The sequence below is a fragment of the Carcharodon carcharias genome, chromosome 13 (assembly GCF_017639515.1).
Source record: "Carcharodon carcharias isolate sCarCar2 chromosome 13, sCarCar2.pri, whole genome shotgun sequence".
Taxonomy (NCBI): Eukaryota; Metazoa; Chordata; class Chondrichthyes; order Lamniformes; family Lamnidae; genus Carcharodon; species Carcharodon carcharias.
The window spans coordinates 45,569,542-45,586,708 of record NC_054479.1 but is presented as its reverse complement, the minus strand read 5'-3'; the positions used below and the strand labels follow the sequence as shown (position 1 = coordinate 45,586,708).

The 17,167-nt window shown below is 41.2% G+C and overlaps 1 protein-coding gene across 1 annotated transcript in view; it reads right to left on the bottom strand.

Moving 5' to 3' along the window:
- nos1 (nitric oxide synthase 1 (neuronal)) overlaps nucleotides 1-5,758 on the bottom strand; it is a 111,507-nt gene extending 105,749 nt beyond the window's left edge. The window contains exon 1 of the mRNA XM_041202639.1: nucleotides 5,609-5,758. The gene's annotated coding sequence lies outside the window, so the exon portion shown is untranslated. The remainder of the gene's footprint in view (nucleotides 1-5,608) is intronic.
- Between the last annotated feature and the right edge of the window lie 11,409 nt (nucleotides 5,759-17,167).

The following is a 17,167-nucleotide window of genomic DNA, read 5'->3' as shown; positions in this document are numbered from 1 at the left end:
CTGTTATCTTTGATAGTTTGTATCAAGCTACTTTACCTCTGTGGTTTTATACCTTTTCAACATGATTTAAAAAGGCTCCTGGTTGTCAAGAAGGAAAGTGCCCTTCCACCAGAAAAAGTGTTTGTCTAGTTGTCATTATATTCATCATTAGATATGAAAGGGACTTATTGAATCTTTGTGTTTGTAACTTAATGGCATGGCAACATTCACATATTCATCAAGAAAAGTTCACTCAGGTAATCTATTTGAAAGGCATACTTTTCAGATAATCATCTGGCTTTGTAGCAAGTTGCACATTTACCTGACAATCTAATGATGAAGCAAAACCAAAGATCATGGATGCTGGAAATCTTAAATAAAGAAGGAAAATGCAAGAAACACTCAGCAGGTCAGGCAGCATCTGTGGAGCAAGAGGCAGAGTTAATGTTTCAGATCAATGATCTTTCATTGTCAGAACATCTGACAATCAACTTTTTTCCTGGTTGTTATTCTCCTCTTCCACTTCTATTCATGACAGTTGAGAACAGTGTTAGATTTTTTTATTATCACATTCCAATTGGTTAAAAGAATGGCCTGAATCCATTCTATAAGAAGACCAACTCTGAAGTGTTTAGGAAAGCAATGTCTATGAGATGCAATTCCTACTACAGGTTAAACATTTTCTTTTTCATGTCAATTTCCAATTCATTTCACACAGCTGTTCTCAGAGAAGTGTATTACCTAGTTATGCAAATCAGTTAACAAATACTAAAAAAGTTAACTTTTTGCAATGAACCAATATGAATTATCTTCAATAAGAATTTATTAATCTGATTCATGGACGAAGAATTCACATCTATTGTAGTACTACACAGGGGTGTAGCCGAGATGGGCCACACCTTAATCAATTAACACTCAGCCACCCCTTCCTCAGCCAAATCTGAACATGTGAGAATGCAACAGCAGAGAAACATAGGATAGATCGCCCCAAAGTATCTGTCAGGCACAAGCAGGGCAGCCATGCCCAACCATAAAACAAATCCCAGGAGGGATGTTGGCCACCCAGAAGTGACCAGTGAGAGACAGATAATCTGAGTAGATGTGGGGTGAACTCTTAATGTAGTATCCTTTATAATTGTCTCCAAATATTTCAATATTGCTTCTGTTGGGGTGAGTGGCGAGAGCAACATTTGAAATAAGGCAGTGACTTGACTTTATTGAATTACTGAGGGAGTGTTTCAGTGTTAGAGGTGACATCTTTCAAATGTGAAGTTCAATTAAGACTCTTTCTGCCCTCTGGTGAATACAAAATTACCATGACACTATTTGAAGACAAGCAGGTTGCCTCTTTCTGGTGTCCTGGCTAATATCTCTCAACCAGCACTCCTTAAAATAAGGCTATCTGATCATTATCCAATTCATGTTTGTGGGACCTTGCTAGGCACAAATTGACTGCAGCATTTCCTACATTACAACAATGAGTACACTTCTATAAAGTACTTCATTGGCTGCATCCTGAAGATGTGAAAAGCACTATATAAATGCAAGATTTTCTTTCTTTCTTATTTGCAGAATATATAAATGATTTGCTGTGATGTTAGAACTTTGGTCATATCCCATCCACCTATCCCAAATATCTATTCCGAGCTATGTTACTGCTCAGTAATATTATATTAGTTACTACTACACCAAAGGCCAGAATTCTGCTTTAACCCTTTCCTGCACTAGAGGAGGTTGTGGATTTATTGGCTCAAGGACTTCAATATTAATAAGGTGAACTCTGCTTCCATTTCACTCACAATGATTACTAAATACAATGAAGGCGGTACCGTGTATAAGTTAATGTACCTGTGCGGAAGCTCAGTGCTACTTAAATATACAGGGGGTGAAATTGAGCATAGGCGGTGAGGCAAAACAACCAGAATCTCTGTGCTGCCAGATATAGCCCTGCACAATTTTCAGTTCCTTTGATTTCAGTCATACTGAACATCAGATATGCTGTACAATTGTCAGCAAATACGATTCCTCCCATTTGACATGTGGTGTTTATGTGACATTAGAGGCTCCTGCTGTCTTATTTTATCTAACCCTATCAACACATAATTCTGTTCCTTTCTCCCTCGTGTGCTTATCTAACCTCCCCTTGAATGCATCTATGCTATTCACCTCAACCATTTCATATGACAGTGAGTTCCACATAATAGAATCGTGGAGACCCACAAACCATTCAGCCCATCATGCCTCTCTGGAAGAGTTATCCAATTATTCCCACCCTCTTGCTCTTTCTTCATGGCCCGGCAATTTTGTCCTCTTTTTCCGATTTATCCGGGGGTGGGGGCGGGGGGAGGAAGGGAGAAGGAGGGAGGGGGAGGCCTAATTCCAATTTAGCAATTCTGTTAAAGAGCACGAACGGAGACATATCTTTTAAAACGTTAAGAATGTACACTACTCGACCCCAATTAAAACAATTTTATAACAAGCTCCTTTCCTAAGAAACTACCCAACAGCATCAGTTGCAATCTTTGTCACTCACACGAAAATTGTTGCACAATTTTTTAAAAAAACTTTTTAAAACAAGATTTCCCTGTTTACCAAACATCCTATATTCTGTTGATAGTTGTACATTTTTCAGTCTTAAAGTAGCCTGTGAAGATTCCCCTACGGGTTGTCTGACCTTCCACTCGCCACAAGGGCGCGCTAGAAGAGGTAAAATTCACATCCGAAAGGTTTATCATTACACAAACAAGTGTATTTTTTTAACCTCGGAAAACATATATAATCTGCTCTTTAATTGCCCTTTCTAATTTGATGTAGTCAAGTAGAGGTGAAGATTGCAGGATCTTTAACTTGACCAAGGGGATTATGGTTGAAAAGTCGACCTTATTAGTAAATGGATGCATCGCTGAAATTCACAAACTTTTTTGGGGGGGCCATTGCAATCCTTTATGGATTTTTTTAAACTATACTGGTGCATTGCGGGTCCACCCAAAAAGGAACCTTGAGATAATAACAAAAAACTGCGGATGCTGGAAATCCAAAACAAAAACAGAATTACCTGGAAAAACTCATTAGGTCTGGCAGCATCGGCGGAGAAGAAAAGAGTTGACGTTTCGAGTCCTCATGACCCTTCAACAGAACTAACTTTTGTCTCTCACTTGTAAACCCCGGTAATTTCGGCTAATTTGATGCAAACTTTACACGGTGATATGCTGTAGCACGAACTGTTAACTTGGCTAAACTGGGCATCAACTATTTCAATGGCCAGGTACAATATTTCACCGACTGCTACTAGCATCTCATAAGTTGTCTGCAAGAGTAACAATTCCGTCTATCATGAGAGCTATTATTTCCAACTATTACATTTATTTACCATTGTATCCAGTATTACAGCATTCATTAGTCTTTTTATCCGCTAACCTCCAACCAGAAAAAATGTCATATCTGCAAACCTTTGCGTTTACGAGGCAGCCCCAATATAAAGAAAATTATTGACAATATCCAGGGAAATACATGTGCTTGATTTTATTAATGTATCTTTTTAAGAGTCACGTTGAATGCCAACTGGCGGAGTTGAACTTGCCACTGAGAATGGTACATGTCTGGTAGTCTCTGGTGAAATGGTGACAAGCAGGTGACAAAAAAATGCAAATGCTAGAAAAATCGGACCGCAAGCAGAGTGAAGTATATAACAATTCGGGAAGCTTTCGAATGAGAAATTATGGGCTAGCTTTCCAGAATAAGCGAACATTTTCTGTCCCTAATAATCGGTCTGTTTTCTCTTCAGAAGTTGTGACAGGTTGCTACAGACATGTTAAGCGAGCGTCTGCTCTTCAGTCTTCATTCAGCCTTTAAGTTGCAAAACTGCGAAATTACACCTTGTACCTGGAACTTAAGTTACTTTCAAGTTGTACTTCAACCGGCTTTACTTGGTTCAAGGGACAATGTAAGGTGACCTGACCGTAAATTTGCCAACAGAATGACATGTAGTCCATGGCTCTGCAGTGCTGGGATACCGTAAACCTCTACACAAAGCTCAGCCCGGAGTACACATATTTTCTTACACAGGATAATCAATAGTGCCATGAATAAATATATTTTAAAAAACATCTTCAGGGAGGTGTACGGTCATCCGATAAAACATGCCAAGTCCCATTCACTCCACACCCCAGGCCTTGCTGGCTTACCTTGCCTCCCACGAACACTTTGGATGTAAAATGTTGGGATCCCTCCGTGGCTTTCCCCCCACCTATCTCTGACATCTCCAACTGCTCTACAGCCCTACAAGATTCGATCTGCAACTCCAACTTCCTTCCCCTCTGGCCTCCCGTGTATTCCCCAATCCCTTTTCCCCAAGCCTGGTGGTGTTTTGGGCTGTCAGGACCCGCAGCTTTGGAAATGTGCTGTAAAAGCCTCTCCCACCTTTTCCCACCTTTCTGTCTCCATCATTTAAGGCGCTCCTTAAAACCGATCTCTTTGACCTTTGCTCACCTGTCCTGTTTGGTTGATAACGTTTCTTTGAAGCTCCTCTGGAGGGTTCATGTTAAAGGCGCTATTAAAATGCAACTTTGTTGACAACTAGAAAGTGACCCTTTCTGAGGGTTACATTCAAACAGGTTCTGCATATTGCTTAAACATCATGCACAATAAACATTCCGGTCCTCATTTTAGATCCGCCACTTTGAGTTACCGGCAGTTTCCGAAAATTTACAATACATGGAACACAGGGGTATATTCAGCACTTCCTTCTCAAACAGCCATTGCTTACAAAACAGCCGGAGCCAGGAATAAAGACGCTGCCAGCAAATAAACTTGGCGTCGCTCCTCTGCACAAGGAAGGTTTGATCTGTTTATGAAGATCAGCCCCCACCCACCCCCCCCAACCACCCGCAGGCAGCGAAAGTCACCTTCATTCGCCCAGGACCAGCTGAAGGGACAAGTTAGCTGACATTCCTGTAGCAGGAGAACTCTCAGCTACTGCGGCTAACGCGAGAGATAACATCACGCTGCTTGTCCAAATGAATTCCTCAGCCTGCGTGTAGCACTTCCTGAAGATTAGGTGCTCGAGTGGAGTGGAAGTGAAAAGGGTTCCCTTCTTACAAGAACTATACGACGAAAGCCTATTACAGACTACAGTCAGCAAACTTGGATAGAATCTTTCCACAGCCTTTCCAGACTTAGGTTTCGCATTGAGTGCGTTCTACTCTCACAAATTGTAACTTTACACAAGACCCCCACCCCCCTCGCCCGCCACCCCAGGCATTCAGGTGCAAAGAGAAAGACCTGGCTGTATCATGTAACGGTGCTTTAGCGCTTCCTCTCTGGCGGGTTAAGTAGGACCGAATGAACAGGGTAACGAAAGTACGAACTTTATCCCGTCCCTTCATGATCCCTTTTCTATTTCGCTCCAGAGTCCGAAACCGCCAACTTCTCCAGTGCCAACCCGGAACCACGCATTGACCAACACTCAGTGTCTTTTGTTGTCTATCGCAATGAAACCGGGTCTTTGGGTCTGGTCCACTGCACGTTCTCCTCGCCTTCCAGCGGGGATCGAAAAGCTGGGACTAAAGCACAATGCAGTTGGTGCTTTTATTTTTAAACGGCCAGATGCAGGTATGCATTAGCCACCTACCTAGTTCCACGATGGTATCTCTGCTGTCCAGCTGTCTCTGTCGTCTGGTCCAGTCTGGAGCAGATGGACTTGCCTATCTTTTTGCCCCGATCCACTCGGTTGACACTCACCCAGCTCCCTCCCTCTCCCTCGTCTTTCTTTCTCTATCTACTCTGAGATCTTGGAAGCAGCATAAATATGCAGCAATTCCATCCTCTGCCGAGGGTCGTGAGGAAGCATTAGTTAATGTGCCTCTCTTCCCCTGCCATCACTAAACGAATTAACTTTGACGTCCAACCAGTTTCTTTTATGGCCGATGTGGAACAATATAACCCTCATTAAGAAAGCAGCGCGGTCAGAAAGTCATGGGTCGTTGACACCCCAACGACGTTATAAATAATACAACATTACATCAACACGCCGCCTTTCTCATCATGGAAGAAGCGCTTGGCTGAAAAATGAGAATATGCCCTTTTGGGGCGAGATGCTTCGTGTCGGACACAAATTCAAGTCCGAAGAAAAAACCCGATGGTGACTTTAAATTTCACATTTCCAAACGTCATAGCATTCGAGACTCAATGTTTGCTGCCCAGTCATAACGTGACTTCACTGGGTTTTGTGAAGTAATGGGGTCCAAGTAACTGTTGTAAAAACAAAAAAACTGCGGATGCTGGAAATCCAAAACAAAAACAGAATTACCTGGAAAAACTCAGCAGGTCTGGCAGAATCGGCGGAGAAGAAAAGAGTTGACGTTTCGAGTCCTCATGACCCTTCAACAGTTCTGTCGAAGGGTCATGAGGACTCGAAACGTCAACTCTTTTCTTCTCCGCCGATGCTGCCAGACCTGCTGAGTTTTTCCAGGTAATTCTGTTTCTGTCCAAGTAACTGTTGCTTGTTGCAACAATTAGGCTGTACTAAAAAAAAGAAATGTCGTTGCGTGAATTCCAACTATAGTTGAAACTCCCTATTTCCATTAAAAAAAACCATTTTGCATGGAATAATTGGTGCTGGAAACTTTTCTTTTGCTGCCTGGTGTCGATTTCAAACCTGCAAATGCAGATCTCGCCCCACTGACATTTTATATGACGGGGTTCTGAGGACACAGGGAATCTGCACAGGGATATTGCAGGCTAAGCAAGTGGCCGCTGGAGTATAAAGTGGGGGAAATGCGAGGTTATTTATTCAGGTAAGAAGAATAGAAAAACAAATTTAAAAATAATGGTGTTCAAAAAGATTTGGGTGTCATTGTACACAGAACACAAAAAGTGAACATGCAGGTACAGCTAGCAATTATGGCAAATGGCACATTGGTCTCTATTCCAAGTGGGGTGGAGTACAAGAGTAAGGGAACCTTGCTGCAATTAATTGTAGAGGGCTTTGGTGAGACCGCAACTGGAAGACTGTATCCAGTATTTGGCTCTGTACTTGAGGAAAGACATACTTGCCTTAGCGTGCAATGGAGGATCATTGGATTGAGTTCTGGCTTTAGAGGGTTGCACTATGAGAGAGTGATTGAGTAGAAGGGAACCATACTCCCCGGAGTTTAAAAGAATAACCTCATTGCAACATGTCAGACTCTGAAAAGACTTGATAAGGTAGATGCTGAGAGGCTCCTTCCTCTGGCTGCAAAGTCTACAATTAAAGGACAACCTTTCAAGATAAGAGGTAGGCCATTTAGAACTGAGATGAGGGGAAATGTCTTCATTCGGGGTTGTGAATGTTTGGAATTCTCTACCTCAGTGGTTGAGTATATTCAGGTCGAAGATTAAGAGATTATAGGAACCTTAAGGAAACCAAGGATTAAGGGGATCCGGCAGGGAAGTGGAGTTGAGATTGGAAGACAAGGCAGAGCAGTCTTGAGAAGAGGTGTCGCAGTTCCAGTTAAGAAAATAAGAAATAGGAGCAAGAGTAGGCCATTCAGCCCCTCAAGCCTGCCTTGCCATTCAATAAGATCAGAGCTGATCTGCCCCAGGCCTCAACTCCTCTTTCATGACAGCTCCTCATAGTCCTCAACTCCCCGATATTTCAAAAATCTATCAACCTTCTCTTTAAATACTTTGTGATCTAGCCTCCACAACTCTCTAGGGTATAGAATTCCGGACATTCACTACCTCTGAGAGAAGAAATTCCTTCGTAGCTCAGTTTTAAATGAGTGTCCCCTTATTCTGTAACTATGTCCCCTAGTTCGAAGTTCCCCCACTTGTTCTAAGTTCCTATTTCTCATGCAGTGAAACAAAAACAAAGTTTGCGCTCAAGGGATCAGCTGTTGGTAGCAGTAGCGTTGCAATGTAACATTTAAACTTACAGCATGCCATCAGTTAATGTATACATCTTGCAACCTGCCAATTTCGAAAGTACAGCGTTGGATCGGCCCAATTACAGAGAGCTCTCCGAGCAGGCAGGAGTTGTGAAATTGACATGGAAATCAGTTTCAAAGAGATATGGCTACTTCGGCATTTCCAGGAAACTTGGTGCTGAACATAAAAAGGATGGAACGGTGATTGGAAGTTACTGTAACTGAGAGCGAACTCGAACAAACCGAGACAGTAAATGGGCTGTCAAGTGTAGTTTGACAATGGAAAGATTTAATGGGACACCGGAGAGCGCAAACCACATTGTTAGATTTGAACATGAGTCTGCGATCTTGTAATGTATACATAGATCACTTGTGTGTGAAGTACTTCATTGATAGCTACCAGACCCAGCAAGCAGCAGATTTACCCTCACAAATCACGCTGGACTGCTTTATTTTTTGTCCACAGGACCTTAAGAAGTGACGGATCGGCTGAGGTGTCACATTATCGCCGAAAGACTCCACTTTCATTACTTAAGTATCGATTGCTGGATCTATGAAGTGGATCTGCTGTTGTTATGCGAATATCATTCTACAGGACCCTAAATTTTTTTGGTGGGGAGGGGGGAAGCCGGCGGTAAATCAAGTTTCATTTCCACACAGTGTATGATTTATTTTTGACAAAGTCAGCAGCCGTTAGAATTTCATGATTTAATGAACACGCAGTTTCGATTTATGTTTCACCGTTGAAATACACTGAGTGTATACTGTGTGTAAGCATCACCAATACATGTCCAGACGCAGGTCTTTCTAATCATGAAGGGGTTTTGAAATGGTAGAGGTAGAGGAAATGTTGGGGGTGAGGGTTCGCATCAATAGGAGATAGTCACTAATAGCCCTCCGTGCTGGACTGCAGGGAAGATGCATTAATTAATTATTCCACTGTTCTGAAGTTTGTCGGGCTATATTCACTTAGAACCATGGCTAGCGCCTGGAGAGTGAGCCAAAGTGTTCTACTTACCAAACTCCACGGGGTAACTTGAACCAGAATTAGAATGAAGCATCCAAATTTCCTGTTTCAGTCACCGTGAAGTAGCTTACTGAAATGTTTAGGCGTTTTTCCCGATAGAAGCAGCCACAGGCTTAAGAAATCATCGACATCTTTGTGGAATCTACACAGGAAGTTCCAGTTTCACCCCCCTCCCACCCCACCCCAACGCAATAAGAAAGGCTAAACGGGCATGCAAAATAAACCCCAAGACCAAGCGCTGTTTGGACTGACACAACAAAACGCGAAAGCACATGCAGGGGTCAGGCGGCCAGGCTCAGGAGAACATTAACCCGAGGTCAGTGTTATTCTGATTGCAGGCTGCGATGGGCGAAGCGGTGTGCGAATAAATGTAGAAATAGCACGGATTGGAGTGGAAAATCCGCCAGATGAGTTGTTAGAATGGGGACAGGAAGGCGAATGAGCGGCTCAACGTTATAGTGTCAAGTTGCAAAGGTGTGATATTAGAAATCCATAGATTTACACGCGTATGAACTCAGAATGATGACCAGGGTAAAAAAGAGAAGGGAACAGGAAACAGACACACGATAACCGAGGGGGAATTAACAAGAGTAGAGCACAGATTGGTGGTGGCATTAGAGGAAGGCAGTGAATAAAGAATGAAAGTACAGTCTCTCCTTGTCTCTTTGCACTTTCTACAATCGCGAGCAATCTGTTAATTTTTCAATAGCCCAGTGAGTCCACTTGCTCCCAGAAAACGTGCGATATGATGGAGGGCTCTCCTTAAATAAACACTGCCTGAACCCATACATGTTTACTTCTGATCGCTGAACATCGACTCCAAGTTCCGATGAGAAAGATGAACGCGTTGTTAGCTAGTGTGTGTTTGTGCCTGGCGATATCTAACTAGAACAGAAATACACAAACACCCCGTTGAGGTTTGAATGCAGAACTTTTCCCCCCCGAGAGGGATTAGCTGAGGAGCTTTGAGCCTAGTCTCATGTGAAGGCTGGAACAGGAAAACCGGTCTGCGCTGCCGAGACCGAAGCGCAGTTATTTGGGATAGAGTTTGTAGGTTGGATTTAATAATCATTGCTTGCTTGCCGGTGAGTTGTGGAGGTTCTATTTTTGTAGAGACCGACAGTGTTGCGCAGCGAATGAAACTGGAAGGAGTTTTTGACAAGAGTTGAAACCTCAAAGGAGAGTCCGGTAACTCGCTCTGCTGCGATTGTTGCTTGTACTGTGGTGGGATTGATGCTTAATAATAGATTAATGGATATTTTGGCCTTATTTATCTATGTGTGCACGACAGACTACTAAATTAAATGTATATATAAAAATATATAGAGAGAGCAAGGTCTCTGCCAGAATCATGGTACAATTGGAGTTTCTCAAAACCACGGAATTGTTACAGTACAGAAAGTAGAGTTAGTTAGAGTGTTTATTTAGGTTAGGGTGCTCTACAAGGTTCCTGCAATACTTAGTCAAATGCTTATTTGTCCGCCATTGCTCAGTAGTAGGTCTTTCTTGTTTCGGACCGTCCTATCTGCACCCGCTCTCCAAAGGAACAATTCACCTAGTGCCACTTGCCGCCTTCGGCCTGTAACGCTGCACAATTTTCCTCTGAGATAATAATTCAATTCCCTCTTAAATACCTCAATTGAACCTGCCTCCGCCACACTCCCAGTCAGTGCACTCCAGATCCTCACCATTAGTTGCGTGAAAAAGTTTTTCTTCCTGCCACCATTGCATCTTTTGCCAATTACCTTAAATCTGTGCACTCTTGTTCTCGATCCTTCCACCAATGGGATCAATTTCCCCCCATCTACTTTATCCAGACCCCTCACGATTTTGAGCACCTCTATCAAATCTGCTCTTAGCTTTCCCTTCTCCAAGCTCCCACAAACAGCTTGCTTTGTGTAAATTGGCTGCTGAGTTTTGTGCAGTACAACAGTAACTACACTTCAAAAGTATTTCATTGGCTATGAAGTGCAGTGCCATGTTTTGACATTCTGAGAAAAGTGCTATATAATTTCTATCACATGAACATGTGTCTTACACTAAAATATTATCCCAATATCTTACTGTCCTGAATTATTAGAACTAACTATAATTAGCAACAGCATTTCAATAACTAAATACTATAAATAAATATAAATACTGCAGCTACAAGAGCAGGTCAGGGAGTAACTCATCTGTGGAGAGTAACTGATCTCCTGACTTCCCAAAGCCTGGACACTATCTACAAAGCACATGCCAGGAGTGTTATGGATACTTTCCACTTGCCTGGAAGCATGCAGCTCCAATAACATTCAAGAACCTCGATACCATTGGCACAAAGCAGCCTATTTGTTTGGAACCCCATCCATCACCTTCAACATTCACACCCTCCACAACCAATGCACAGTGCTAGCAGTGTGTACCATCTACAAGCTGTACTGCAGCAACTCACCGAGGCTCCTTTGACAGCACCTTCCAAACTCACAACTATCACTTGTAAGGACAAGGACAGCAGATGCGTGGGAACACCACCACCTGCAAACTCCCCTCCCCTCCAGACTTGGAACTATATTGTCATTCTTTCACTGTTGCTGGGTCAAAACCTAGATCTCCCTTCCTAACAGCACTGTGGGTGTACCTACACCACATGGACTGCAGTGGTTCAAGAAGGCAGCTCACCACCACCTTCTCAAGGGCAGTGAGAAAAATAACTTAATTTGACCTGAATATTATTAAGCCATAGATTCTCAGCAGATCCAAGGAAATTTCAATCTCTCTGAGCTGACCTTAAACAAGTTAGTTCACACATTATGATGTCAAAGCAACTCTTAATGTTAGAGTGATGCTGTTATATAAACATCAGAAATAGATATATTACTTTAGCATTAACTGTACATACTGAAATAAATTTAAAAGTGTTGAATAAAAATACTTTCTCTCTCTCTCTTTTGCTTCATTCTCTTCCTTCAACTTTTTAAATTACTGTCTCTCACAAAAATTAACCAGGCAACCTTTTTGATGCTTTCTTGCAAAACAAGCTACAGTTAGCATCTTTCCAAACTCTTCTCATTGTCTAATCATGAAAAATAAAGAATTAACTTACACTAATATAGAAACATATTGGTATCCAAGCCAGCTGGTGAAGCCAAAACCAAGACAGAGAGCAAGAGAGAGTTTATTGACTTGTTCAATTTCACAGCTCTCCTCCCACACCCAGTGTCCCAGCTATACCCTATTTAAATGCACTCAAAGACAATGATTACCTATCACCTGCTTCTCTTAACCATAACAATGTAATTGACATTAACACACCTTTACAATATGACTGATAAAACATTGACACATATGTCTTCAAAAGTCACCTTTGATGAAGTATTCGTGAGAAATTGTCACTGTAATTATGTGGGAAAATGTAGAAGAAAAAGCCAAACAGATTGGTTCAAATCTGGATCAAATGTCTAGTCAATTGGAGGCTATACTTGAAAATCAACAAGTTCATTGTTGATATAATTTAATGCACTTAATAGAAGCTCATAGCAGTTGGGTGAAGTATGTTGTCCAGAGTATTAGAAAGCCAACTGTGTTTGGATGTGATCATTCTTTGGCAGGGTTGTGAGGGCTTATATTTTGTACAGCTGAAGTGATCACCTTTGGAGACAATATAATTTCTCTTGCATGCACATATCTATATTAGTGCATCTGCATATGTACATGTATTTGTTTGTGTGTATGTATGTGTTTACTATTTCCACAAATATACATACTAAAGCTTAACATTTAATCACTCCCAATTAAGAATAGGTGCCAAGAACATTCACCCCACAGAAGCCACCATCAAACCCCCAAACCCACCTCTATTAAAACACAAATATGTAATAAAATGCAAGATGAACATTTACATGCTGTGCTAATAATAAAGTAAATTGTATTGCAAAATATTATATTTAAATGATAACTATCCCCTTGGTATTAGTTCATAGATCTGTGCATTAAACTGCCCCTGGACTTAATATTATTAGTTACCTAACTCTGATCTGCACATCACAGGGACTTGGTTTTTTTTATTGATTCATGGGATGTGGGCATGCTGGCTAGACCAGCATTTATTGCCCATCCCTAATTCCCCTTGAGAGGGTGGTGATGAGCTGCTGTATTGAACCGCTGCAGTCCATGTGGTGTAGATATACACCCATAGTGCTGTTAGGAAGGGAGTTCCAGGATTTTGTCCCAGCGGCATTGAAGGAATGATGATATATTTCCAAGTCAGTATGGTGAGTGACTTGGAGGAGAACTTCCAGGTGGTGGTATTCCCATGTACCTACTCCCCTTGTCCTTCTAGATGGCAGCGGTCATGGGTTTGGAAGGTTCTCTCTAAGAAGACTTGGTGAGTTGGTACAAGATAAAACATGGGAGGAGAGTTCTGGATAAGCTGAGGGTTACAGTAGGTGGAGGATGGGAGATGGAAATAGCCATTCTTATTGATGTTAAGGGTGCCCTACAAATCTTCTTGTCAGGTCACACTATACCTTCTCTTGTCGCTGTTCCATACAGGCTCTGGAAATCTGGATGGCAGGAAGTTGGGTATAACATTGCAGAAAGTTTTACAGGCTGCACAAACCCTGACAGGGACTGTGACATGAATGCTCCTTCTGTGGCCTGGTTCCCACTCCATCAATGCAAGTTATGCTCAGTTGGTTTGTACAAGATAAATCTCATTGAGCAAAAAATCACAGAAAGCTGAATGCATGGAGACTGGTTTAGTCTTTTCATTCTCTGGTACATAATGCAAATTTTGGAAGGCAAGAATCCTTTAGGAACAGGAAATGGAAATTAGACCAAACAGACCCATCACCTTTTCACAGATAAACCCCAATCACCTGCTTTCTCATCTTAAAGTAGGAAAGGTGGAGAAGACAGAGGTTTCCAGAAACATAGGAGCAGGAGTAGGCCGTTAAACCTCTTGAGCCTGTTCCACCATTTGGTGAGATCATGGCTGATCTGTGACCTAACTCCAGCTACCCACCTTTGCCCCTTGTTCCTTAGTAACCCTGGTTAACAGCAATCTAACAATTTCAGATTTTAAATGAACAATTGACATAGCATCAACTGTTGTTTGTGGAATTTCTACCACCCTTTATATGTAGAAGTGTTTCTTCACTTCACCTCTGAAAAGCCTGGCTCTAACTTTGAGGCTTTGTCCCCTAGTCAAGACTCCCCAACCATAGAAATTCTTTCTATTTGCCCTATCAGTTCCCCTTAATATCTTGAAAACTTTGATCAAATCACTCCTTAATCATCTAAATTCTCAGGAATAAAACTTTAGTTTGTGTGATCTTTTCTCATAATTGAACCCTTGGAGTCCAGGTATCATTCCAGCAAATCTATGCTGCACTCTCTCTAAGGTCAATGCATCCTTCCTAAAGTGTGGTGCTTAGAACTGAACTTGATAATCCAGTGTGGTCTCACCAGAGCCTATCACCTGGATGGCTGAAGGCACAACTACCACTGCTGAAGTGAAAGAAGTGGGGGATGCAAAAGAAGCCAGTGTTGACGGATCACAGAATCCTCAGAGCATTGTAAGATTGTCGATTACTGAGATAGGAAGAAGTGAGGTCATTGGAGGAATTTGAAAATAGGCCTTTTAACTTGCTTTTTCAAAAGTAAGTCTGTTGTATTGCCTGTTGTAGTGTCTTTCATTTAAGTGATCAGTCTTACTATGGAATAGTCACTGCAATAGATCATTGACTGTGAAGGATCGCCTTTATAGTCAACTAAAATTGATTTAATGCTGAACCTGATATTTTTCTTTTCCTTTATATAACTCAAAACTAATTGCTTTAAGTTTCTTGAACATGCATATTATCACGTATTCCCTAGCAGCAGCAGATATTAACAAGTTCTTGCAAATTAAATTTACAGGAAATTCTTGCAGCATTGTTCAAACTCTACTCCAGGACTTTTGTGAGGCACATTTTCAAATTTCTGACTTGTACAGTAACAGACTGTAATTACTTAGAAGATTTTTCACGTACTTTTAAGTGGGCTATGCATCTCTGAAATGAAGCTATGTATAAATACTGAAAACAACACAGAATCAAACTGAAACTGAACTAAGGCCTGGAAATTATCATTAACAATTACAGTGTTAATATGATACACATTTTCCTGTTATTTCAATGCAGATATGAAGCTGTTTAAAATAAACAGATTGAGGTTGTAAGCATTTGTACATAGCTTTCCTGACAGCAATTTCTAGGGTTCAATCTTTTTACATTGAATCTAGTGAAATTTTTAGAACTGGATTTCATGGACTGCCGTTAATTTTCTTGATTAGATGACATTCTTCAATAATATTAGGCATAATGCTTAATAGCAGAAGTTTATTGCTGAAAAACAAGACATGCTGTTGAAGTTTTTCATCTTGCACTCATCAGGACAGATGCAGGAGTACCAAATTTCAAAGGGAACAATAATTTATACTGCCTGAGAAAAGGGTGCTGATTGGTTGGAAAGTGGAATCTGATTGGTCATCGCATTGCCATGGAAAATCCACGAAACAGTTACCCCCCAAGCTTTTATTTAAATTCCAAAGAAGGCAAGTCCACTCTGATTGGTCAAGGTCTGCCATGGGAATGCACTAGGGAACTGTTCTCACTCATGCTTTTATTTAGTAGAAAAGGGCACAACTCCTGGACATGTTCTTTCTGCTTGTTGAGGACAGGGCCCTGCGTATGAATAAATGCAGCTTCTAGCAAACGTAAGTGAGTCACTTCGTGAGCCTGACTGATAATCTTAAATCGGCTGCTAATGTAATTCTTAGCACACACAGGATTAATTTTTTTAACTTATTGGCATGGACATTGTTTATCACCTGTGTATTTGATTGATAGCAGATCAACTAGACTAATTATTTTTCATTGCCAACAGCCTTCCAAAGAAATACCTGCGAAGTCAAATTCTTTTTGGAATGGTTACAATTGGAATGATCTGAAGAATCTTTATTGCACAACACTAATAAATATTTAAAAAAATTTAATTAAAAAGTTACGTTATAAGAGATAATTCTGTGAGGATACAATTTAAGTTGCGTTAATTCTGGACCTTTTCCATTACATTTGAACTGTTCATTTCTATTCTTACTGCTAGCTCTTGTGGTTTTATAGCTAAGACTCTTCCTCTATGTCTATGATTCAACATTATCAATCTTTACTTAAGCATAATAAAATAATCTGATTGACTATAGAGTAGAGTCTGTCGGTGCAGACTCGATGGGCCAAATAGGCTCTTATGCGCTGTGTGATTCTGTGACTAGACTCTCAGCATGAATCACAGATTGAGTCCAGTATTCCAACTTAATATGTCTTTTGAACGTGGTATGTTCATTTTTTGAGCATTCGTAAAAATTTTACATGGTAACAACTTGTAGTCATGGATATATTTGGCCAATTTTTAAAAAATCCTACACTTGCTCTTGGATTGCAAAATTAGCCTTTTATTCATGCCATTGCATTGCACAGGAAGAGGGATGGAGGAGCATGGAATGCAAATGTATTATACATAAACTCATCAAGTCGGTCTTGAGTAGGGGGAGCTGCACTGGTGGGGTGGAGTGGGGAGAGATAGTGCCCTTTGTAACAAAATTGTAAACTCGTACAAAGGCACTATTGTTATACCTTTGGGATGTTGCTTTAACAGCATTTAGAAAATAAAAGGCTTAAGTAAAACATTTTTTATGTGTGAAAATACCCTGAGTAATTATTAATTGGAAATAGCAGAAGATGATCTGGCATGTGGGGAGGCTGGTGGGGTAGGATGGACTTCTCTCATGGTTGTGAAAGGAGGGGAAGGGATCAGAGGGGAAGTGCAGAAAATGGAACACTGACCCAGTCAAAGGTCTTGTTGACTGCTACAGAGGGGAATCCTCTACTGAGGAAAAAGGAGGGTCTTTCAGAAGCTCTGGCACAGAAAGAGGCACCTTCAGAGTAGATTTGATGGAGGTGAAGAAACTGCGATGTTTATAGGAGCGTGAATAGTTGTGTACATGATCTTCTGTCTGACATGATTGCTTATCACCTTAAAAAAACCCTCAGAGGGAAGGAAGAATGACATACATGCACAGTAACATTCTAATTGTGCTCATTTCCAAATGCATCAGAATTTACCTGAGTATATAGTTCCATTGCTCAGTAAAAGCAGAAAAATAGCCAAGGTATATTAGTCAACTAGCTACTTCAATTCCATGTAGTGGTTGCATGTCCTGTACCTTATAAGCTCAACT